The 24,731-nt window shown below is 46.9% G+C and overlaps 1 protein-coding gene across 4 annotated transcripts in view; it reads right to left on the bottom strand.

The window, feature by feature from the left end:
• GNG7 (G protein subunit gamma 7) overlaps nucleotides 1-24,731 on the bottom strand; it is a 79,200-nt gene that overhangs the window by 16,438 nt on the left and 38,031 nt on the right. The window contains exon 1 of one of the 4 annotated variants that reach the window (XM_010297921.2): nucleotides 21,195-21,376. The exons of the other annotated variants lie outside the window; for them this stretch is intronic. The gene's annotated coding sequence lies outside the window, so the exon portion shown is untranslated. Of the gene's footprint in view, nucleotides 1-21,194; nucleotides 21,377-24,731 lie in introns of those variants that run through there. 4 annotated transcript variants of the gene reach the window in all.

Here is a 24,731-nt window from a genome sequence, read left to right as displayed (position 1 = left end):
TGAGCTTGACATGCAACGCCAGATGCACTTTCAGGTTTCTCCTTGGCTTGCATGTGTGGGAGCTGCAGATGCATTTGTGGTGCACAGGAGAACTGGCTGCAACAGTGACCGTGCCAGCCAGCCTGCGGGCAAGCAGCAGGTTCCCTGGAGGGGTCTGGCTACCCTCTTGAAGGTCTGGAGTCACCACAGGGCTCATGTACTAGTCCACAGAACAATACAGATAGCCAGATACATAATAAATGCTCCACCATATAATTTAAACTGGGAACCAAAGCTGGGCTTTAGTCAAGGTGCTTAAGGGCTGTTTATGGGTTGAGGGTAGTAAATAAATCAAAACTTGCACTGCAAAGTCTGTTCCGTGCTCATCCTTCCCGCGTTTCTGGTCAGTGCAGTCACAGATACAGCACAGAGGGGAAAACCAGATTGCTGCACGCAAGCAGCAAGTGCTCACAGCTTCCACAGGAGCTCTGCTATGAGAATTAGGCCACAAAATTTCATGGTGGCTACTCATTCCCCATGTACTTCAGAGCAGCTGCGAAACTCAGAGCCCTCAGCCAGTATTAGCAGCAGTTATTTAGGAAAGAAGGAGTAGCAGAAAAGCAGAAGCAGCTCCAACACCAGTTTCAAACACCCGTGCAGGTGCAATCTGTGCACAAGCAGCTCCAGTGCTGCTGCAGAAGCCACCACTGCTTCCCACTCAGGGAAAACTGCAGCTCACTCTGGCAGGAGCCAGTGCTGCACCCCAAAACCTTCCCCCCCGCCAGCTCAACTTTACAGATTCTCACTTTGAATCTGCTCCTTTCCAGTCACCTGCAGTTTCCTCTCCTAGTTCTAAGAGGCTGAGATGACTAAGCCGTATAAATGCCATCCCTCTGCTTGCACAAACCATCACAAGAACTCACAAGCCCCCCAACACCCCGAAATCTCCTCCCCGCATGAATGCCTTCTCTTCCGACGGGCGGCTCTTCAAAATCAGGTTGTAAATTCCTGTACTTCAAGCACCGTTTAAACTCTGCTGCTCCGAAACTGTCTCAGCAAAATGTTAATCACTTCTGTGAAGGTTTTTAAACTTGAGGATATTTATGATCTTTTAAGTAAATACATGCTCTTCAAACATCTTCATGAAATACAAGCTAACAGATTTTGTGATCTTGCCCAAAGAAAAGGGATGAAAGAATGAGTATGTGGCAGAGAGCACTGAAACAAAGGCTGGTTTTGTAGTCTGCCTGGTTGAAAATTGCCCACTGTCAAGTCCTGGAATATCTGGGCTTTGCTTAAGCGATGCTCAAGTGCAGGTGGTGTCACAGAGAAAAACCACACCTAGGCACCCGTGCTTTCCTTCCAAAAAGGGACAATGAGCAGTAACACTGGTGTTTCAAAAAAAAAAAAACCCACTCTGGGTTAGTATATGGCTTAATAATAGCAAAACTAAACCCACATGGATCTGGGCTTGCAGCTCCTGCAAGGAAAGCACACAGCTTTGCTCTGGCCTCCCAGCAGCAAACCCATGATACCAGCACACCAAACCCCAATTGTCCCACTAAAAGCAGTAAGAAGGATGAGTCCTTATTAAGTTGTTATTTTCATATGCAATCATTTTGGAAGCTACTAGGAATAAGTTTTCAGGACCTTGAGTCCAGAGATTTCCCTGGCTATAAACACAATTCCAACTCAGGCTTGTGTCTTCAATCACGGCCTGAAGAGAGGTTCCGACTTACTGATGTTAGTGGTCAGATTGAGAACTAAATGTGTCCCTTCCCTTGTCTGGGAGGGGTTGATAGCAGCTCCCCATTCAACAGGAGAGTAGAAAGACCAAGCAGGAAGCCAGGCTGTGTTGTGGCACAAGGGTATTAAGTTATAGAAGGACATAAAAGAAAGGGAAGTTTAGGCTGAGTATCACAAAGCTTCCTGAGAATTTCCCATCGCTCCCAAGATCTGACCTGGGAAACGCCGCAAGCATCAGCACTCAAGACATTTAAGGGAGACACGGAAAGTTTGAACGCGGTTCGGCGTTTCATTCCCTCCTTCCCTGAGCACCCAAAGGCTCCTCCAGCTGCACCATGAAGTCACATGGATTTATCGGCCTCATGTGCAGAAGTTACTTCATCATGAGATCAGCAGATTTTACGGCCTCAGCCGTGCCACAGCTGAGCTAGCAGCCTGCAGCCAGCCTGGCAGCTCCCTCCGCTCTGCACCTCCTCGGGTGCCGAGTGGGTGGAGAGGTTTTGAAATGACTTCTGAGTTTCCTACAGATAAGCAAATGCCCAAAGAGGGAGAACCCTCTGACTAAAGCAGCCACCTTCATCTGCCCCCAAACCTCAAAGGCAGCACCAACATTAAATACCACGCAGATGTGATGCTCTCATCTTCAGCTGTGAGCAGAGGAACAGGCAGGTGTGCCTGCACCTGCACACCTGAACTTGAACAGGAGTGCAAGGAAGAACAACCACCAGCCACTCAACAGACATCGCTGCAAAAAAAACCATTTTGAAGTGGAGACCCTTTGGTCGCTGGTAGTTGTGTCCACACAACCCTCTGCTTCAGACACTACCTGTATCCCAGCCCAATCTCAAGCTTTTCGGCACAGTTTTGCAGCAAGCCTCCTCTTTCTACCTGGGAGACCCAAAACCAGGCTCTGTTGGAAATGGGAAAAGGAGATGCCAAACTCTTTTACAAGGGAAAAGGAAAAAGAAGAGAGAGATGAGGGCACGGGCAGCTAGCAGAGCTGCTGCCTTTTGGTGGGGAAAGCAGCAGAGAATTTCCCCGTCAGTAATGCATGGCTATTAAAAGAAACAAGTCCCTGACATATCTACGCTTGCAAGTCACCGTAATGCCCAGATAAAGTTCCATCCTGTAAAAGTTATCTTATCATAGGAATAAGTCTCTTTCCTGAGACTCCCGAACAGCCGGTTATTTCCCTGTGCCACACAAGCATTCAGACAAGTCCAAAGCCACTTCTTTGCTTGCAATGCGAGCAGAAGGCTTTTAGTTTTCATTATCTCAAATTTATTTTGCTTCTCCCCAAAACAGGATGGCATGTTTAGCAAGAAAGTTAGCCACATGGAATTTAAGGAAGATTACAAGCAAACCCTAAAGTAAGAATCCAAGGCAAAGACCATGAGGAATAGCCTTTATTAGGAGCATTGTGCCGATTATAGTCTCTATTCAGCAGAAGACACTGGGACTTTTGCGGGGCTTCAGCGAGCGGTTGTGCTGAGTGAGCCCAGCAGAGCACGTTTATTGAACTTCAGAGAGCTCTGTGTGCAGGGGGTGGAAAGGGCGAGGAGTTTGGTTTCAAGTCACTTCAAGTTTTCATTGTGGAAAGAGCGTTTGGTGGGAATTACATCAGAACCGCAAGCTACAATATACCCATTGTGCAGCTCGGCATAGCTTGCTCAATGCTTCTTGAGAAGATAGAGGACTGGTAAATCTGGTAAATAATCGGGGTAACAGAGCTGTTAGGAACCTTCCCAGCACAATACGCCCCTCAGCTACCTTTTTTTTTTTTGTGTTACGGAAAAAGAAACAGGGTTTGTTCATTACACTGACTGTAGCTATTATACCTGCATGCATTCAAATTGCATTTCAAAGTAGCTAAAAATAGTCTTCCAACCACCACTAAAACAAACAGCAGTTTACCCTTGTTTCATTGTTTTCAGCCGGTCTGCAATGACACTTTCAGCTGAATATCCTGCCCTAGCAGGATTGAGCTCAAATAACTAGATGAGCAATCCCTTGAGCTGCCACGGAGGGTGTTTTCCCTCCGAACCGGCGCTGATCCAACACCACAGTTACAGTCAGCAGGGAGGCAGCACGTAGAGACCAGACATCTGATCCCGCACATCAGTGAATAAGCCTGGGAGCAGAATTCACTGTAATTTAACCTTTTATGGCTTTTACACACACAGAGAGAAACCTTTTGGTACTGGACTGCACGCCAAGCTGAAGACCGCGTGGTCTGATTACCCTGGTGTCGCTGCAGAGATGGTCATCTTGGAGGCTTGGGTGAGGTCATCTGATGCTTGAGGACAAGATATCCCACACTGAGGAACTCGGCCCATCTGCTCCAGCATCACTCTTACTTGTTGACCTTCGGACCAGAATTCAAGGCTGATTTATTTCCTTCCAGGTTTGCACCTGTACTGAGGCCAGGGAGTTCAGGGTGAAGTCTCCCCCTTCAGCCCACTTTCTGCAACATCAAAAATCAAAATGATAAGCAGCACAGGTGCCCTGCAAGGCAATGGGAATTAATCCCCCCAGCCTACGGTGGGAGATGTTCTAACCACCCCTCATATTTTTCTGTTTGGATTCGGTTTCATTCCAGTATCTGTGCAAGGGGAGTGTTTGCAACGATCAAGCTGGGGGGGGGGGGGGGGGGGGGGGCGGAAAAGCCTGAGGTTATGGCAAAAATAGTTACTTAAAAATTAAATACCTTCTGTTCAAGTGCAGGAAGATAAGCGATCCTCTTTGTATGACTGTTCTCTAGACAAGCCTCACAGTATTAGGAAGCAGCATTCGGGTGATGCTGAGCAAACAAGAAGAATGCTGACTGGCTCGTTGATGAGCCCTGGTGAAGCGCAGAGCGATGAAGAAACTTCTTTAGGAACAGGAGCCAAAAGCATTTCAGCCTCTTTTGGGTGACTTAAGAGGCTGATACAGGGTTGGCTACAGCACACCTAAACCAGCTTCCAAAGAAAGCATATAAATCTCAGTATATTTTTGGCTGTCAGAGCATCACTTTACACTTTGTATATTCAGAAAGCCTTTCTGAAGCCACATTATCAAACCCAGAGCATTCGCAGACTTGGCTCCTGCTGATGGTGTTTGCCACGATCAGCAGTGACTAAAAGGTTGGCCCTAAGGGCCAGAGGGTGTTTGCATAATCCCTGCATGTAGAAAGTTTTGCTTGTTTTCAGTCTGCCCCATTCCAAAAAATTGTGATGTAGAATCCCAGACTGGTTTGGGTGGGAAGGGACTTCACAGGCCATCAAGTTCCACCCCCTGCCACAGGCTGGGACACCCTCCACTAGCCCAGGTTGCCCAAAGCCCCATCCAACCTGGCCTTGAACACTGCCAGGGAGCCAGGGGCACCACAGCTCCTCTGGGCAACCTGTGCCAGGGCATCCCCACCCTCATGAGGGAAGAACTTCTGCCTCAGATCTCATCTCCATCTCCCCTCCTTCAGCTTCAGGCCATTCCCCTTGGCCTGTCACTCCCTGCCCCTGTCACCAGCCCCTCTCCAGCCTTTCTGGAGCCCCTTCAGGGACTGGAAGGGGCTCTGAGGTCTCCCTGGAGCCTTCTCTTCTCCAGGCTGAACAAGCCCAACTCTCTCAGCCTGTCTCCATAGCAGAGGTGCTCCAGCCCTCGGATCATCTCCGTGGCCTCCTCTGGACTCACTCCAACAGCTCCATGTCCTTCTTGTCCTGGGGACCCCTGAGCTGGATGCAGTACTGCAGGGGGGTCTCAGCAGAGCAGAGGGGCAGAATCCCCTCCCTTGACCTGCTGGTCACGCTGCTGGGGATGCAGCCCAGGACATGGTTGGCCTTCTGGGCTGCCAGTGCACATTGCCAGGTCACGTCGAGCTTCTCGTCCACCAACACCCCCAAGTCCTCCTCCTCAGGGCTGCTCTCTGTCTGTTCCCCGCCCAGCCTGTAGTTGTGCTTGGGATTGCCCCGACCCACGTGCAGGACCTTGCGCTTGGCCTTGTTGAACTTCATGAAGTTTGCATGGACCCACCTCTCCAGCCTGTCCCTGTCCCTCTGGACAGCATCCCTTCCCTCCAGTGTGTCAACCCACCACACAGCTCGGTGTTGTTCGCAAACTTGCTGAGGGTGCACTCAATCCCATTGTCCACGTTGCTGACAAAGATGTTACACAGCGCCAGTCCCAGTACCGACCCGTGAGGAATGCCACTCATCACTGGTGTCCACTTGGACATTGAGCTGTTGACTGCAACTCTTTGAGTGCAACCACCCAGCCAGTCCCTTATTCACCATATGGTCCATCTGTCAAATCCACGTCTCTCCAATTTAGAATCAAGGATGTCGTGCAGGACAGTGTCAAATGCTTTGCACAAGTCCAGGTAGATTGCATCAGTCACTCTCTCCTTATCCTCCAACACTGTAACCCCATCATAGAAGGCCACCAAATTTGTCGAGCATGATTTGCCCTTAGTGCTGGCTGTCACCAATCACCTCCTTATTTCCCATGGGCCTGAGCATAGTTTCCAGGAAGATCTGCTCCATGATCTTGCCAGGCACAGAGGTGAGACTGACCAGCCTGTAGTTCCCCAGGTCTTCCTTTTTTCCCGTTTCAAAAATGGGGGTTCTGTTTCCCCTTTTGCAGTCAGTGGGAACTTCACCAGACTACTATGACTTCTCAAATAGGATGGATAACAGCTTAGCAACCTTAAGTAAAAAACGGTAATACCAGAAACCACTAACAATGTTCTGCAAAGCAAGGGGAAGAGTCAACTGCCCACTGATTAAAATAGAATTGCATACTTCTGTGTTAAATTCCTAGTTGCTTTATCAGCGAGATATCTCACAGCACCCAGACAACAATCCCCTAGAGACCTTCAAAGTACGTTTCTTAGTAGAACTTTTAGGACATTTCAACTAGCAGAGCAGGAAACACTGACTGGCATTTACTTTACTCTGTCAAAAACACAGATGAACTAGTTTTCCAGGTTCGTAGATGAGATCTTTAGTGTGAGCTGCTCATGAGAATTTTTTCCTTTGCTTTAAACTGCAGTTATTGCCAAGGAATAGCCACATGGAATCCTCTTTACTCAGTGTATCTGCTCTGGGCATGTCTGGGTCACTCCTGCTTGCTGTACCACCAAAGTTTTTCTGCAAATGCTTTCTACTTCTGTAGTGAAGAGTCTCCAAAGCTGTGGGTGATGTTACTCATTGCAGATACTCTTAGGGGTGAGGATGTGAGCAGCAAAACAAGCACAGTATAGCTTTAAAATCCTGAATTCAGTTCATAGCAGTTGCGTCTTGAGTCGGTGAAGAAATCGGATGCGCCCATATCTGCAGTGAGAGCTTGCATTGCCAATCTACAGGAAACTCAAGTATGAAATGCTTGCTTGCTGCTTTTCCTACGGAGTCATCTGAAAGATGCAAACGAACTCGTAAACAGTGCCGGAGTGGAGCAAGAGGAGTTTCAAGGGAAAGAGACCAAAAGCAAAAATCTCTCTAGACATAATGGTGCCATCAATGAATCAAGGCAACCGTGCCCTGAAAAACACAGCGCCTAGACAGCCTGTTGCTAAAGAAAGTTCAATATTGCAACACCAATTAAGTAACGCATTGACTTGACAGCCATGGGCAATATGTCCAGACACTGACTATGGACCTCAAGCAGTGTGAAGCGAGCTGTTTCCACTAACCTAACCCCTGAGAGTCCTTCAGTGATCTTGAGTCAAAACAAACACAATCCCTGTTCGCGTTAACATCTCGCACACTGGCAGAGAGCTACAACTATGAGCAAGGAGGAAGGTGATTCAGGATGGAATTAAGCAACATCTACAATCATGTAATTGCTGGGACCCTGAGCACGCTGCTAGGCTGAGCTAGAGTGAACAGGCACGTCCTGGCAGCACACGCGGAGGACTCACCTTGAATACTGCCTCACTGTGTTAGCCCAGTACTGAAAAGCAAAGCAGTACATCACAACATCTGTCCAGCACTGCACCACAGCTGCAATGCTTGAGCTGGTCACATCTAGGTATGTGCTGCACTAAATACATATCTTTTTTGCTAATATAAACCCAAAATACTCTGACCCCACCCAGTAATTAGCACCCTATTGCTAACTAAGCCTCAGAAACTCAAAGCAAGAATTTTTTTCATAAGGCAGGAACCTCATCTACACTGGGGAAAAAAAAATCAGACCCGTAATTCCACACTGGTACTTCTGAAAAATCACAGCCTATAGCTCAGAGTTAAGCAAAAACTCAAAATCTTAACTGCATGCTTCAGAAATAATTATTCTGAAGCTGGGCTGGTGTGACACTTGGCTTGGAGCTGAATGATTCAGGGATGCTGATTCGCTGCCAGCTACTGACTGCAGAAGGAACCCGTTTGCATTTGGGGGCCAGCTCCTAATTTCATTAGAAATGTGAGTGACCTTTTGCAGCAGAAACATCACATGAACGTCAATACTACTGCTTTCTTCATACACCCATAAAACACACTGATAGGAGAGCAGTCCTGTGACTTCTCTAATCATCTTGTTTTCATTACTGCTGTAGCTACAGAGGGCAAAAACGATGCTGAGGATAAACTCACAATGGGTCAGCAGAGCTGGGGGCTCCCCCTCCCTCCCCAAGTCAGCTGCAGGCAAGCAAAAACCAAAGAGGCTTGCTTCCAAACCCGGATGAGGACACGGTTTGATCAGCCCGATGACTATTTCTGCACTTGTTTCAACCACCAAAGTAATTACCCTAAAAGAAAAGGCCAGTATCTCCATGTGACTGCAGCGGCTGTGCGGCTGTTTTCATGCAAACCCGGGTCTTTTGGTAATACTGATGACTGCAACATCATGTGAGGGTTTGCAACAAGAAGCAACTCCTACATCGGGCGCTGGAATCCGCTGGGCAGCCAGGGAGAGGAAGCAGGTCGTTTTCTTTTGTCTCTCTTACAGGAAGAGAAGTCACGTTGGGCTGGCAGTGGTTCAGCTCTGAGCTCAGGGCTGGGACTGGGAACTGCCAGAGAAAGGCTGGGGCTGGAAATAAGGCAGAGAGGCTAAAAAAGGAACTTGCACATTGTGTGAAAGGGTTGGACCAGAAAGCACATGAGGGATCTGCTTTCAGGTTATGGGCAACCTTTGGCTCACTGACTATTTTCATAAGGCTGGTGCTTATATTTAGAAAATCATCTACTACAGGTTAGAAAAAAACAGAGATACAGAAAACATTAAAACGTCCCCAAATTCACGGCATTAAGCAATTGCTATTATGCAGGTGCCATCCTTCTCTGCTTCCACTGTACCCACCTGAGCACCCACTCACCCGCACCTCCAAGTCCCAGGGTACTGCAAAGCCCACCCTCTACTGAAATCCCAAGAGTTACCCAATGGCACTTTTTGCCCCCAGTTTTTATTCACACACTGGACAAGGAACACAGTTCTGCAATTGCCTGAGCTTCCCATTTCTGTATGAACTCACTCGCCAAGTGGAAACAAAAATTACTTATGTGCCTGGCTGCTAACTTGAAACCGAAAGAGAGAGAAGGGCGAAAGCTCTCCTTTCGCACAATGGCGATGCAAACAGTGACATCTGGGGAAGGGTCAGTACCGGCAGCATCTGCTCAGTTGCAAAGCTGGGAGATAAAGTACCACATCACGGTGTGCAGGGCCTGAAACTGCACACTATCACAGAAACACAGGTATTTTATTTCCTTCCAGTTGTGTGTCTAAACAGGAAAATGCCAAACACTAAGAATATTTTTAATAACTTGTCCAAATGTGTCTCTAACCCAGGTGGGCCTACTTCAAATTACACTGTAAACAGATTTTGAGGCAAAGTATACCATTGAATAAAAACCCCTCTGCTGCGATAAAAAGTCTGATTTAAGAAACAGATTTCCGTAAACACTCGGGCCAAAGCACGACAAGCCTCCTGCCTCTCCTGGGAAGCATGAACGTCTCCAGCCGAGCGTGCCGGGCACTGGGGATGCCAGAGCAGGCACCTGACAGTGTCTCAGTCACGAGGCACAGGCCAGCGAGCCCGTCGGCAGCGAGCATCAGCCCCATGGCTCCTGGAGAGGGATGAGGTGGGATCTGGCTCCCGCGGACCAACCCTTCGCATAGACGGTGCTTACCAGCTCTAGAAGTGCATCCACTTTTAATCCCGAGGAAGAACGCTTTGTTCCTGTTTGCTTAATCTGTGTTCAAGAAGCACGTCTGTGGGGGACAGAGATGGCCCAAACATCTTGCAGTCAGAGCAAAAACTGGTTAGAAATTACCTTCTCTAGCTGTTTAGGGCTTCTTGCTTTTAGTTCTTTTTAAACTGTTAGACAGTTTAGACAATAAGGGCTCCTAAAACATTTCCATGTAAAGTTAGATCAGATGAGCCTAAATAATCAGCGAGAGATTTACACCACCCTTATGCTAAAAGCAACCAGCAATCTCATACCATCAATCAAAACTTTTTGTTTGTGGGAGTGATGACTGACAGCGAAGGCAATTAAGAAAAAGAGGCAGAAAAAGCCCGGTCTTCCCATTTAAACCTGGAATAAAATGCCTGACTACAACAGGGTTTAGTTAAAACCAGTATAAGGCACTTCTGTTCCAGACCAGGACTACCTCCAGACGGGGAGATGTACTGGTACAGGCGCTGGCTGCGAGTCCACACAATCCTCAACAGCAGCAGCTTCCCGAGCAGATGAGACCTCGGGCTTTGCCTGCCCACCCTGGGGACGTGCCAGACAATTACACCTCATTCCCTTTAAAGAAAGTTTACATAACAGGGACAGAAGTGCTTTTAAAACGTGGTCCAAAAAACACACATATGCTGAAAAGATATTAAGAGGCACCAAATTTAGATGCTGCTTTGCCTAGCAAGTGAAGAGCTCGAATAAACATAATTATCCCAGTAAAAGAGAAAAAAATAAGCTGCCTTTACTTTTGGTGCAATCATTTCAAGTTGAAGTAAAACCCAATGCAGCCTGGCCCCCGGCTTAACAGCATCACCACCTCCATTGGCTAGGCAATGGCCGAGGTTTTGCATCAGGACCAGCTCCTCTAATTTCAAAACAGATTAATTCAAGCCGGTACCTGATGAACTCAAAGTTCAATTCAACTCCAGAGAGCAGAGACAGCCTAAGGCTGGAAGAGAGCAAGTGGCCATAGCTGCTTTTTGTGGACAACTGCGTCAAGAAATAAAAACTTAATCCAGTATCACTTACTGATCTTTCCAAGAAAAAATGGCCTCAGATGGCCACAACACCTACATACCATTTCCCACTACTCCTGGAATAGTTCTGGGAATACAGAAGCAAGAATAAGCATAAATATTCAACACAAAGTGATTGAAAAAGCCCTAGTTAACATGTGCAGCCTCTTCACAATGACAAAACCAAGAAATCTCATAGTTTGTGATATCAGACACGGGCGAGGCCTACACCAGGCAGTGATCTCCGCAGCCGTGCCGGTGGCTGCCCTGCACGCTCAGCGTGCCGACAGGCACCTGGCGGCGCTGGGGCTGGCCAGGGAAACTGGGGACCTCCCGTGAGCACCGGGGTTTATCCAAACCTGACCATGCTGGCGCTGGTGGGGGCGGCCCAGCACACATTGGAGACGACAGACGTGATGATGAACACCGACAGCAGCAGTGATGCTTCCCAGGACAGGAAGGTATTTGTGCGGCGAGCGGAGCTGGTGCCCACGGCACAGGCAGCGAGGGACAGGCAGATAAGGGAGAGCAGCGGCGCTGCTGGCCAGGGCATTTTTCACATAGCCAGCATTCCTAGGGGAGGCCATTGCTGCAGAAATCCCTGGTCTCGGTTAATAAAAACACATAAAAGGGAAAAAGAATGAATCAAGCTTATTTAGGCACAATAGCAAATACAACACTTCACTTGCTCCGCCGCCTTGTGTGCTGTTCAGAGTACAGTGGGACTGTACTCTATTTTTTAAGGTAAAAAAAAAGGTATTATGCAAACATCTGCTCATCAGCACCCTGCCCTCCCCACGTTCACTTATATCAACATAGTTTATATCATGCTCATATATTTTTAAAAGGACCTGTTTATAAGCTTCATCTCTAATACCCAAAACAAGAAGTTGAAAGCTAGAGGAAAACTGGAAAATTGTAACCTCCATAGAGGCACGTTAACCCAAACTGGAACAAATGACAGGCACCGATACAGGAACCAATGTGATTTTCTGGCTGCCCATTTCATTGCAATCAGCAGTAGGGGACAGGCAACAGGAAATTTGTGTCCCATGATAAGCTCACTTACAGAGGGATTAGCGAAATTTTACCAGTTTTCTAAGTCATTTACACAAATACACAAACCACCACGCCAGCACTGCTTGTCAAACATCATGCTGCTTGTCGGCTGTGGCACAGCCACAGCATGAGGAAAACTCTGCGCTTTAATCGCAGATGGTTTTATATGGCTTGGCTTGTAACTCAGAGCTGCAGAAAGCCTTTCAGCACACTGCTGTACCTCTGCACGAAAAAGCAAGAGCTTGTGCCAAGACCTAACTTAGAAGACAGCAGAGCACACCCTGGCACACAGGGCTGGTACCCCCCACTGAAAGTAGCACTGAATTCTGATGTCTTTCAGAAAAGCTCATGACCACTGATATTAAAAGTCTCATGGAAAGATTTCTACTGACCTTCACGTTTGCAAAAATCCTTTTACCTTTAAAGTGACTCGGAAGCCAAGTCCAGCCTAGCTGTGGCCCTTAAACCCAATTTTCACTCCTGCAATTTCATGCTAATTGCATTTGATAGAAAATGGACAAGCGCTGTATCTTTTTCTCACTGTATCTTTTTTCTCAGTGTACCTTTTTCTGCCCAGCCGTGCCACTACTGACGAACTACAGAAGGCCACTTTTATCACTAAATGCTGCCACCAAACCTGGATAAAGATCACAGAGGAGACTCACCCAAGGTCTCCATGCCTGGCATCGTAATGCATCAAAGCACAGTCGTTAATCCCTGGCTAATTAATGTCTTCATTCGCAGATGAAGTTATGAGGAACACATTTACAAATTATGATGGTATACACACGCCATCAGTGCCAGGCTGCCAGCTTCTGCAGCTATTTCCCCTCCTTGCGTGTTCCAATACTGTTTAGTCCAGTATTTCTTGCTCAGGACCTATACATCAGTTTTGAAAATACAACCTGACTCATTGTATTATATTATTTCATCTTAAACCCCACTATATAATCTTAGCAGTAATACCCTCAAACTGCAAAAAACCTCTGTACTTAAGTCCTGAACTTAAAAACTCCAGGCTACACGTTCAACTCAAGCTTGTCAAGAGCTAGACATAAGCTAGAATAAGATGAGGTTAATGTATTGCACAATATAGAAAGAAAAACACAAAACCAGCTGCCTAAACACAAGTTTTATTTCTTCCAATTCTAATTGCAAGTCCCATTTGCAGCACTGAAGGCAGGCAGCTATGGGGACAGGTCAGCCCCTGCCAGCAACACGAGATCAAGTCTCCAGAGGACTATTGTCGAGCTCCTGAAAGAAAGGGGTGAAATAAAACAAAAAAATTTGTAAAACGTAATGGGATTATTTTTTTTTTCCACCACCACTGGAGAATGTTTTTCAGGCAGTCAGCCAGCACCACTTCAAAGAGTAAAAAAGCACGTGGTTTTTGCACAGCTTTGTACTTTAATATTAAACATTCAAAAAAAAAAAAAAGGCGGGCTCAGTGAGGCAGCCAGGCAACCGTCACTTTGATGCAGAAGAAAGTACGTCAATCAGCTGCATCACTGCAGCGACTCCAGGGTCGGGGAACCCTCCTACAGCATCACGCTGCCCACGCAGGCAGCACCATGTACCGCTCCCCTCTGCAGCGCCATCGGCTCAGCGAGAGGAGGGGGAGGAAGACAAAAAACCCCCAAGACATCACTTTTCACTCCAGCAAAAGGACAAAAGTGAGTCAGACGCTAACTCACAGGCAGCTTTTTATAAGGTATGGAGGTAAAGCCACAAAGGCTGGAGCCGTTCCATGGAGGGATCGGGAGCCGGCACACTGCCGCTGGGCTAGCCCCCGATCTGCTGCCAGCCAGAGGGACCGAGGATGTCCCTGCAGGAGCTTGGACCAGGGATGCAAACAATCCTTGGGAAGAGGTGTTCCCGACACAGCGTTTCCCCCGCTCAGGCACCATAAAAATCAGGGTGAGCCAGGCAAAGCACATTCACAGCAGTTGTATTTGTGCTGCAATGCACCAGGCTTTCATGCCATTTCATTTTAATACAGGACCATTAGCTCCACTTACGGGCTTGCTTTTGCAACCGGCTCCTGACTGTCTGCAGAACTTAATTGAGACATACGAAAAAGACAGGTCTTGACTAAGCAAGAAGCACAATTTCTAGCAGCCCTGTTTTGCTATGAAAGCTAATTATCAATTCCTCAAATTCCAAGTAGTTAAAAAACTGGACTTCGGTCTCACTTCCCACTGTTTAACCTGTTCAAGTCTGGCACTAACCTAGCTATAGCCAAAAGGACCCAGAGCTACAGCTTATTGCACTCTGGCTCTTCAATTTCTGCTCTTTTCTGAGCAGATTTTCAAGCCCACGCAGCAGGTTACCACAGGGCAACCCAGGACAGCGAGCTTTCCAAGGCATTACCTGGCAACAAACTCCATCGACACCTTCTGCACAACAGGAACCCAACTTGACCTGCCTGCAGATTTTCCAGTTCTTGTTCCACTGCAGACAGCATCATGCACAACATTCCCAAAGGACTTTGAGCAAAAAGTAGGAATTATGAAACATGATGGGCAGGCCTGCGCTGCCTCATTGGTGGCAGGCAGGGGTTATTTCTAGTAGCTAGCTGAAGTAATACAGTTTATTTAAAAAAGGGAAAGTCATCATGCTATATGAGAATTTCAAATGACTGCTGCGATTTGCCTAAAGTTTCTCATTCACAGTAAGATTGATTAGGCAGCACTGCACCTACCTGGAGTGTCCTATGCTAAATGGCAGAAAGGCAGGATTTAGTATCTTGTGAAAAATGCCTATTTGGGTTTGCCAGGGTGGCCAAAAGCTGCTTTGATATCAGTTGCTACTATCGCTAAAAAAAGCCTCCTAGGCAGAACGAGTATAGTCCTTGGCATTGTGCATCTCGTCCTCCTCCTCCTGTGGGCGGCTGGGATCCAGCCCCAGCACAAGCCGCCCCGCAGCCCTCTCCGGCGCTGGCTGGCGAGCAGTGCCCGCACTTTGCTGCTTGGCATCTGAAGGCATCTGCCGCCTCCCCCAACCCCAAGGGACCTGGACAAGCTCTGCTCCCCGCCACATACAGGGTCAGTGTAAGGTTTTGGTGTGAAAGGGGCAAGAAAATCTTCCCCATCCGATTGCAGCATCAGGCGAGTTGACTGAGAAGTATGGCTCATGGGACTTTTGCTTCTAAATCCGCAAGGTACTTTAAAAGACTCGTAAGTGATGAAATGGTTTTAAATCGACTGGTTCTAGCTGCTGTAAGATATTCCCTCACTCATTCCTGGGAATTTAGGATTCTGGAAACTGCCACAGACACAGGAGAGACTGCTGGAGACATGCTGCGATGGGTCACTAGGGGTTGCCTGTGTGATGCTCGGAGCACCCTCAGCTCCCACTGCAGTCGCTGTAGAAAAGCAAGAACCTGCTTTGCCACTCAAAACCCTCACCTTTGTCCAATGGTTTACAAATAGTTATGAATAAAGTTAAAAAAAGGAGGAGAAAGTTCACTTTACCCTGCACTTACTCATTTTCCAAGAACCATGCTTACACAGACAGAGCTTTTACCAGACAAGAGCAGAACTGTTTGTAAGGGCACAACTTTTTTAGTGAAATTTCAGTGTTACTAAGAAAAGCATCTTACACATCATCTTGACAGAGCTGGAGTTTACTGTATAAGCTCTCAGTACCAGCAAAGGCAGGAGGATGTTTTAGCAATGGTGTGGGGAAAAAGGAGGAGCTACCACCCAATTTAGTAACTGAACTATGACCTGCAAAGTTGATGAGTGGGTGATGGAGGAAAAGCAACGTGCCTGCTCTGGAGCACCAATACTTCCTATTAAATAGGAAATGCTTGGAGAAGAAAAGGTAAAAGCAACTACAGAATACGACAGTCAGAAACCAGGTGGATTAGTCACCAAAGACTAATAACACAAATAAATCCAGCACGTGCATTCATTCATCCCTCCTCCGAGGGCTTCGGGATGCTGCAGACGTTACACGCAGAGCGGCTTGATATTAAGTGTGAAATGAGGTAAATCCAGTTCTCGCAGGGAGAACGTCATCGCTCTGACAGCACATAAATCCCACGGACCGGAGCTGGAAGTGCCAGGGGAAATGACTGGGTCATTAGAAAGTGAATTAATTCAACATCACCACAGAAGATGGAGACAGACTTTTGGTGAGCTCCTTACCAGGCTGTTGATCGGGGGCAACCGTGAGACTCAAGCAAAGGAAAGAATGGCTTGTTTTTACTTATTACAAGTGGAAGGAAAAGCTTCTATAAATAGGAACTACAGGAATCGGTGCTAATGACATTTGCTCTGACCTCATTCATCCTTAGGAGATGTAAACACTGAATTTCACTCTTGACTGATGGACAAAACAAGCCCTGAAAATCCCTGAGTTGTAGGGGAAGGAAAGTGGTTGGATTTTTTTTTCAACTAGAATAGAAAGAGGAAAAATGACCAAATTCCTGAAAAAAAAATGAACATTCACCTAGAAAAGTCTGGTTTTATACACTGGTTTGAGCCCAGCCTGCTTTCCAATTGCCCATTCACCTCCCAAACACCCTCAGGGTCCCCAGTACAGGAACTGACTTTCCAGCGACTGCAGGGCACCAGGTCAAGGATCCCAGGCAAGAGCAGCCTGTTGCTAACTTTCTCCTACTCTTCAGCAAGCGAGGTTTTTTTGCTGTAGTGTACCACTCGCTAGCTCCTGGCTTGCTTCTGAGCGAGCCAAAAAAGAAAAAAAAAGAAGGGAAAAAAACCAACAACAGCTTGGAGCATGCTGGAGACAGAAGTTACTTGTCCTGAAGATCACCGGGGTTAAAGGCAGCACATCTATGGCTCAAGTACTCTCAGGAAAACTTTTAAAATAACATGAAGTGGTCTACAGTAAAATCCACAATTATCGCTAACTTGCGTGCCCAAAGCCAGTGCTTTTACCGGCCATGGCTTAGACCTGATGATTTTACATGTCTGACAGCAGCACATCTGCTGCTCACAAACTTGGTGCTCAGAACACTGTTCTTTTACAGATTTTTTAAAAAGGGCCTAATTATGCATGCCTCTGCAGTTAGAAGTACATACGAACTAGTCCGGCTGCAGTACGACCAGCCTGGGCACAGGAGAAGAAAGGCAGCAACTGCAGGACAACAGAGAGTGCTGGAGAGGGAGAAGAAAGCAGAGAATACTCATTAAACCACTCAGAATCATGACACATCTCATGCTGCCACCCACACTAGAGGCAAACAAAATAAAACAAACTATTAATGAAGAAGAACAGCTGATACTACCGTGACCCGACCACAACTTGCAGGGCATGGAAGAGCTGAGCTGCATTCGAGGTGCCACAGCACCTCCAGCTCCTCCACCAGTTTGATCTCCAAAGCTTCAGTCCCTCATGCCTAGACCTGGCAGACTCAGCTCAACTCAATTTATCCTACAGATTACTCTGCAGTCGAGCCTTGTGAGCACGCACACGCGCATACACACAGCCTTCAAAGATAAACACTGCTTCTACCCAGTGAATCAGCATAAGTCAGCCCAGCTCTGAGCACCACGGTGGAACAGAGTCTCATTTTCTGAAATGTCAGTGTAGGAGTCTGCAGCTCGTTAGTGCCAGCTCCAGTGCTGAAGGATGCAGTGTAGTAGCATGCCTTGAGGAATTAAGTAAGGTCAGTCCCAAATTTAGGGTTTGGCTGAATATGCTGCTAATGGGTCTTAAATGCAGTTTGTTAAAAATAAAGGGTTTATTTTGATACCACATACGGCATATTGCATCATGAGTGTGCAGCAAGACAGATGGTAAGACAGAGTCTTCCCTTCGCGGCATTTGCTACCATGTTAGGAGCCTCTTCAAATGACTGATTAATCAAGTCTTCCAGGGGCTGTTTAAGGCGAGAGACATTGAGAAGATCAGCGCTTCATGAACCAACATTGTAAAGGAGCTGACAGCATTAAGAACAGCCAGGGCAGTGGAGAGCACATCATAACGAGAAAACCACTGCACGTCTTGCAATAGTTTTGAAATCCTGTTGTTAATATTAGATGACTTACAAAGCAGTCGCTGACACTTAGGATGGGACGGCAGGTTCCTGGCTCTGCAGGGCTCCTCTAAGACTCCTATTGGCCCCCAGTCGCCTACTTCATCAACACCAGCCCTAACTGCTCCTCCAAGTCAGTGCATCAAGGTAAACAACATCTTAAAAGCCACTTTGAACCAACATTGCATGCTTGTAACATCAAATACCTCAGTCCTCAAAGAGCCTCACTGAAGAACAGCATGCCGCCACCTCACTCCCACCAGTATCGCATTAAGATTTGGCTGCCAACCTGAAATAGTTGGCAATCTTAACTGCAGCTACAAGGTAAAATGCCTGCTCAAATCCACAAGCGATGGACAGGTACGGTGACATTTGGCTCGGAACGACAAGTAGAGAAACTGCAATACATTATGTGGCAAAGCCAGCCAGCTTTTAGGTAATATTCTCCTGGAGTAAATAAACCCAAGTCACTAGACTTACAGAAACTGAAGAAGTGTATTTGAAGGCAACATCGTCCCAAAGTTAAAAGCAATAAACAGCTAAAACTCCATGTGAGCCTCTTGGCTGCTTTATAGCCCGGAGCTCCAGATAGAGCGTCTGAGATAATTACAAAAAGCCCCACTTCGCCACTGGAACCACAGAAGCGAGGCAGAGCTCAGCATGCCACACAGCTTTCCGCTGGGGCTCTGGCTCGCCGCTGAGGACTGTGGTCCGTAAAAGCCAGCGGAGAATCCTGCTGAGCCATCCCACCACCCAGGGGAAGGCCTGCAGAGATATAACTGCTGCCTGCAGTTGCTGCACCCGTACATTTGCAGCATTAAGGCAATAAAAAGCCATGCAATGCACTCTCCTCCTAACAGGTTTCCCCTCTAAATTAACAAATGTCTTTTAGCGCCAGGAAAGCAGCATCATCAGAATGCGGCAGAGCCAGTTCTGCATGTACAGAATGCAAAAATTACAGAAGATATCTGGGAAGTGCTGGAGGAGTGCAGAGAGGCTGCCTTAATTGCTTCAACCTACTACTGCAATATCTCTGCAGCAGATATTTCTAAGGGTTTAAATCTGAGGTATGGTAGCTGTCCAAAACTACATGCAAGTTTATTGTAAACAAGCCCTGCTTCAGGCCTCTGCTTCAAGCAAGATAAACAGTGTGGCAATTAAGCTACATCTTCTGTGCCAAAACAAGATAGAACTATCCCAAGCTCCTGGAAGAGCAGCCTGGGGCATGGGGCAGAGAAGCAAGCGGGCTGCAGGACACGATGCTGCAGGACGCAATGCTGCAGCTCTCCAGCCTTCACCTCTGCTCACGCTTCCAGCTGCCAGCAGACGGGGGGGCTCTTCTCTCGGGGAGTGCTCAGAGCGCAGAGACAGTTGCAGAAAAGTGGTTGCTCTCCACCAGTTCATCTCACAGTGCCCTGGCACACATGCCCGCAGTGGGGTAAGCCCGCAGACATGTGGCTGGCAGTCTTCTCCAGTAAGGGCTGGCTATAAAAGCTTGGTAGCAGTATTAAGTAACAGGCTACCATGAAAAGCAGAACTTAAAATAAACCTGTGATGTAGCTTCGCATGGGAAAAGACAATGACATTCTGCATTAATTTACATGTGGCACCCAGGCTGCTGGGAGAGTGATTCATGTTTTGCTGAGAAGCCATGTGTCCGGCAAACTCATCGGATGTTTGGAGGACACCAGCGGTTGGTGTTCAGCTCCCATCCGCTCTCCCAGCAGGTGGGTTGCCACTCAGCAGCTATCCCATCTTCTACCAGACCTCCCAGGTACACCAGGAGATCTGAACTCAAACACTGCTGCACTTGAGCAAACACCTCGCACATGAACCCAAAATGAGTTACAGTTCAAGGCATCTCAGATCATTAGGCAGGCCGAAGTTATGGATTGGTTAAGGCTAGAGGAAATCCTGTAGTAATTTAACATGCTCCAAAAGCATACTGCTGTGTTTACAATTAAAATACCACAGGAAAAAAAACAAAACAATGAAACAACACTGTCCACAGAAAGGGGAAGAGATTTGTGATTGTTTCATATGCCTTGAACCCCTTCTGGCCTTGAATCCTTTGGCGAGACACTGCATTCAACAGGTTAATGAGCTGGAGAGCTGATCAAAGGACAGGTGTTTATTCCCCCTTTAATTTCTGTTCTAGTCACAAACACTCACAAATATTTATCTACAGAAGTCATAGCACTAATCCCATCTCCTTCCTAGCTTTTAAGTTTAGTGATCAAAGTTGTACAATTTTTTGAAAGACTATTTCAATTTCAGTTAGTGGTCTCTTCTAAAGAATAATAATAAAGCATTTTTCATAGGGGAAATTAAGAGAAAATCAGTATGTTCTAGCAAAAATTAAGAGGAACAAAGTGAAATCAGGCAGCTGAATTTTACACCACCTATTCCTAAAAATGATGACTGTAGGCAATCCCCTTTCAAGAAATACCAGAATTAGGATTTCACTTTCCCAGAAAGGCATCTCAGAGCACTGCCTCATCCACCCCAGCTTCACATCAGGATATGAGTTTGCGTGGAAACTCCTCTACCTGCCTCCCCAATCCTCTTCAAAAATGATCTCCAGAGCAACGAGCAAATTCCACCCGTGTTCCTGCCTGCTGGTGGCACAGGGAGAACAGAGGCTGTGACAACAGAGGCGCTGGCTCGGGAGGTGGCCCTGGGAAAGGGCTTTGTTTTGCTTTCCCCTGCCCTTCCAACCCTTTGCTGGCCACGGCTGCGAACACACAGCTTGTGAGGTCTGACTTCATTATCAGAGCTAATTTGCTAAATTGCATTTCACTGTTAACTATGCAAGACCTATACAGGACAAGTGCATCACTGAAATTACACCTTATGATAAATAAATGATCTTAAAATCCTGTGTACAGTGCGGTAAACATTTCCTAACTATTATTAGCCAAAGGAAAGAGTGTGACTGAGCTCCTTTAACAGTCAACACGGGCTGTTTCCACCTGTCCTGCTGCCAGGGGACACACAGTACCTTTGCTGGGCAGCTGCACCAGGATGACAAGCCACTGCTGTAATGGAGTATATTAAAATTCAGTGCTGTGACTCAGACAAGCATGTGCAGGACGGATTCAACAACAAACTGCCCCCAGGTGCTGCAAGCATGCAAAGATGTTTTGAGCATCAAAGCCAAGGCGTTAGAGGTGCATGGGGGGCACATCACTCCTTGAGCTCAGGGGAGCTGAGAAGCTGCACTTTTCCCACCCGTTTGTTAGAGATGCTCATTTTCCCTCCTCTTTCGAAAGAAGTCAAAAATAGATTTCTTCAGAAGCAAAAGGACAAACTTCCCCACACAAGGGCAGTGATTAGGACATTATTAGGAATGCCTTCTGAGATGACCGTTCTCTCCTTCCCCTTCTCAGTGCATGCTGATCCCAGGGAGTTGTTTGTCTCCACTCTCCATTTGTCATCCTCACTCAAAGAGCACATGAGTCAGACTGTGCACCACAGATGCTGCTGATAAAAGCACACTCCATTTGGGAATATTAGCAACCCTGCAGAACAAAGGCAGCTAAAAAAATAAATCCCCCTCCACTGACTCCCAATCAACTATGCCAGTAAGTGCTGGTAAATGTCACTGGCTTTACACTTTGTATAAACATCAATCTTTTATGGTCCAGATTAACTCCTCAACTCCTGCAAGATGGGAAGCACACACATTGTAAAAGGACAGCAGCCAAGGTGCACCTTCAGCATGGATCCACCAGCGCCTGTCCCAAGGCTGCTCACTGTAGGTCTGTCCCAACAAATACCACAAAGAGGAAAAAGGAGATAACATAGCTTATATTACATAGGCTGGATTTTTGCTAGGTATAATTTTCCAGAGCAGCAAACATGAAGCAATTACTATTGACATGGAGCAGCCATGGCAGAGAGCTTAAGCCCTGGCCAGCTGGAAGCTCAACCCCAGAGACTAGCAGCTTTGCTCTGGAAAAGGATCTGACAAACTTAAGTAGAACAGCAGCGACTGTAGGTGCTCTCAGCACTGCTTTGGAAACAGTTTACCATAACAGAGTTAAACTAGATAAAAGGAAACATTTCGGTGCACATAAATAATCCCACTAAATAAAAAGTATGCATGATTAAAAAGCCATCAGTTTCAGTGCTGACAAATCTCGGCAGGCCCTGACTGCACTGTCACCGTCTCACCGCAGCTCTCGGCAGACCTCGATGCTCCTTTCAGGCACACCTGAAGAAGTATCCCATTATCTAAAAAAACAAAACCAAAACCCAGAAAAAGCACAGTGACCCAGAAGCATACAACTTGACTATTTTCACTAGAGCATAGAGCCACCTGCAGTGCAGGCTATCCTGACCAGAGACAGAACAGAATCCTCCTCCCTTGGCGCCAGCACTCTGTGCGACAAGCTGCTGCTCCTGCCAACGTGTTCTTTGGAACACTCGCCAACTGGTTCTGCGGAATCCTACAATTAGAACTGCACCACATATACAAATGCCACAGATTAAGGATCAAGAGTTCCTCTGCTCATATGAGGGCTTTGTGGTTTTTTTTTTTTTAAATCTACCAGGTTCAGATTAATTTGCATGTACTGCATTTGGAAGCCATGAACTTCAATGAAGGAGGAGTTTGCAACAAAAATGGTTAGCCTCTAGAGTGCTCATCCTGCATAGCAGCAAGCAGGAGAGGAAGGAAAATGTGCAAGAAACCAAGCAGTCCAGCTGGGCCATAGCTACTGTTTTAATGATTTCTAAAGCTCCAGGACTTAAAATGATTTGAGGCTCTTCCCTTATCACCAGTGGATCTCATCTGTTCCTCCCTGCACAAGAAACCAGTTATACAGCACTTGCTGTGCCTCAACAGCTCGACAACACTCGTCTGGAATATTAACCTGTACTGGAGGTCCGAGTGTGCTGAAAAGGCCAAGATAACTGAGAAACTGCTGCAAGACTCTCAAGGCAACACCATCAGAGAAGAGCAGTGAATTACACCTGCCCTCTGAGCTACCGCCTGCCTTCCCCATCTGGTCTACTACAGCACCTCCTTGGCCTCCGGCCCTGCAAGCGATGGGAGCTGGAGCTGCTAACACCAGGCGCTGGAGCTGTGCAGCCTGGATCAGGTCTGAGTCCAGCAACGTGCCATGGCAGGGGGTGCAGTCGGCAGGTTGTCTGTGGACTTGAGATCTGCTGCTTTTCTCCTGTCCAAGCAGGAAAGAGGCAGGAGAAAAGAGGAAAGATCAATTCTAAAGGAATACTTGTCTAATTAACAAAAACTTGCCAGCAAATCTCATGAATTTGACATACAATATCTCTCCATCAGTATTTAAACAATATAAAGAAAACAGAATATAGTCTGTTCGAAAGGGGAAAGTCGGGTGCATCTGTGCTGCATCCAGACCTCCTTTACACAGACAGCAACCTTGGGTTCTGCACAGCCTCTGCATGAACCTCCGTAACAACAAGTGAAACACAAGCAGTGTCCTAGCAAAAGCAATTAAAAGCTTATCTTTCAGATATAACACAATTGTTATAAAGATTTAGGTATACTGGAAAGGGAATGATGGATAAAATAGACATAAGCTACTCTTTACATGACTTAAGTCTTAAACTTACAGAAGAGGATGGAAGCATCTTGCTTTACAGATTTATAGCATACCTCTGGAAGAGGCTGTCATGTTTCAGGAAGAGCCAAATGTTTGATCAGAAACTGAAATTCACTGTTTTGGTGCCATTTCCTCCACCCTGCCAGACAGGACCGGGCCAGGCAGTAGCCCCATAACTGCAGCTAACAGTCTGCATGAGGAAGAGCTCTCTCAAGGTGGGAAAGAGGCTCTTTCAAAAGAGGTATTTTTAAGACATCGAAGATCCGTGCGCTTTCCTAGATGCATGGAAACCAGGGGTTAGACATCTTAACTGAAAATTAGGAACAAGCACAATACCTGGCTATTTAAACTAAGGTGCATTTGTAAGCAATTGAGTACGCTGCTTGGACTTTGGCTCATTGTATCAGCAAGAGAAACGCAGTCTGTCATTTCCTCTGGGTATTGCCACTGCACAGCTACGGCCTGACAAACAGCCCCACAGGCACCCAGACAGACAACCGCAGCTCCCGTGGGCATTGGGGTGTGCTGCTGTTGCTGTCAGATGGCTCAACTAAGGCTCTGTGGCTTTGATTTCGGGAAATACAGCTGTGCCATGACACAGACTCAATAGCAGCAGGTAAAGCAAAAAAACACCCCCATAATAATGAAAACATCAAAGGTTAATGCATTGCAGGTCTGCGCTGAGAATGTGTTTGTCACGTCCCTGGTGTATTACAGCCCTAGTAAGGTGAGATAGGCTAAGGACATCCATGAACATAAGCAGAATAAACTCACCGTCAGCACAGCCATGTGGTTAGTCTTCACTGTGCTGCAACTTTGTCTCGTAGGGACAAAATGCAATCCATTGGACTCGCCACCTATGTGGAGGATAGCTTGTGTCTACCCCCCCGGCTACTTTCACCCTGTATTGACGAATGCAAACAACTCCAATGCTTTTAATTAAGAGTTAAGTCTTCATCACATTTTAAGAGAGAGGCAAACATAGACTGTAGCACACTTGAGTCATAGAGCAGGTTGTACAGCATCGCACCACCAGAAGTAACCCCACAGTTCTCCTAATTTTCCTTTCCAAATAATTAAGACTTATGATAAATGGATCAGCTGCTTTGGGCTTGTTTGGAAGCTGGACCCGGAGTTCAAGATCAGGTTGAACACATGGAAGCCTTTCAGCTACCACCTC

This window comes from Balearica regulorum, chromosome 26, assembly GCF_011004875.1.
Source record: "Balearica regulorum gibbericeps isolate bBalReg1 chromosome 26, bBalReg1.pri, whole genome shotgun sequence".
Taxonomy (NCBI): Eukaryota; Metazoa; Chordata; class Aves; order Gruiformes; family Gruidae; genus Balearica; species Balearica regulorum.
This window is presented reverse-complemented; position numbering and strand designations above follow the sequence as displayed.